This window comes from Populus euphratica, unplaced genomic scaffold (genome assembly GCF_000495115.2).
Source record: "Populus euphratica unplaced genomic scaffold, PopEup_1.0 scaffold243.1, whole genome shotgun sequence".
NCBI classification, from domain to species: Eukaryota; Viridiplantae; Streptophyta; class Magnoliopsida; order Malpighiales; family Salicaceae; genus Populus; species Populus euphratica.
This window is the reverse complement of record NW_011500122.1, coordinates 120,605-121,994: the sequence shown is the minus strand read 5'-3', so window position 1 is coordinate 121,994 and position 1,390 is coordinate 120,605.

Sequence of the window (1,390 nt, the reverse complement as noted above, 5' to 3'; positions counted from 1 at the left end):
AGTTGAATAAAGGGTAGGTATTAGCACCCTAAATACACTCTATCTAAGGTAGGTTGCATTGTTTTAATGTCTGATAAAATCTAAGGTTTGGTTATGGTTTTTAATTATTTGCCTGTCTAAGGTTAAAAAAAAGCTCTCTAGGACAAAGAAAACATAAAGGACTATACTCAAAGATGGTGAGAATTAGTTGCTCAAGTCCATCCTCCAATTTCGGATAAAGAGATGGTCTCTTTATTTGCCAACACACTTGAAGCACCATATTACGAACATGTGATGGGTAATTCGGCTTATCAATTTATTGATGCTGTGGTAGTGTGTGGACGCATAGAGCAAGATGTCAAGAATGGTAGAATTTTTACACCTAAAAAGAAAAGAGATTCATCATGTTGAAGATGGCTACAGGGGTAGAAAAAAATCATCCCAAAACTATAACCCTTCACCCCACATTGCCGACATAAAAAAAACCTAAGCCTTAAAACTTTCTAGCCAAACCCAAATTGAAAATTACCAAAGGGTTCAAGAACAACTTCCTTTATTGTTCCTACCCCTAAATGAGATGTATTAAATGCTATTGAGCATTGGGCATATAGCTCCAAAACTTCTAACACTTGTGTAGCCACCTTATCCTAAAATTTATCTGGAATTCCTAAGTTATTCCAACCACATAAATCATTTTGATATTGGTTCAAAATAAACTTGTTTTAAACAATTCAAGGAATTCCTATTGACAGGTTCTTGAAGTGATGAAAGCATTTTGAAGCTTTTGGTTTAAAGATGAAATAACATTTGATTGGTCACAAAAAGTTAACATTTCAATTTGAGGGTTATTGAGAACCGAATTGGTTTAAAGCATTTATTTTATTTGTATGAATAATGATTTGATTAGTACGAGAAAGCACTGCTTATCGATTCAAATTGCTTGCCTTGCATTAGAAAGAGCTTGATTAGGTACATAATGTAGGCTTTGACATAAGTTTGGTGTCATTTTCATTTAAATAAAACGGTCGTTTTGCCCAAAACAACGTCGTTTCATGCATTGTTCACAAAAAAAGGATTGAAACGGTGCTGTTTTGAATGATAATGTAAGTTTTTCTTCTTCTCTTAAACGTGCGAGGCAGGGGAAGAAGAAGATTTTTTCACCGACTTCACTCCTCTCCCTCTCTCTCTTAAAACTAAAAAAGATGCTGACCCAAAGTCCCCACTTGCCTAAGCTCTAATCGGTGGCCTATCATGGATGAAAAAATAGAGGGGATAAGCCCCAGCTGGCGCCCCCATCAACCTTGCCCTGTCCCCTGACCAAATAGAGGCATGGCATTTTCACCACTTTTCTCTACTTATAAATATAGAGATAGAGAAGAGATATAAGGGAAACAACAACAACAACAAAAAA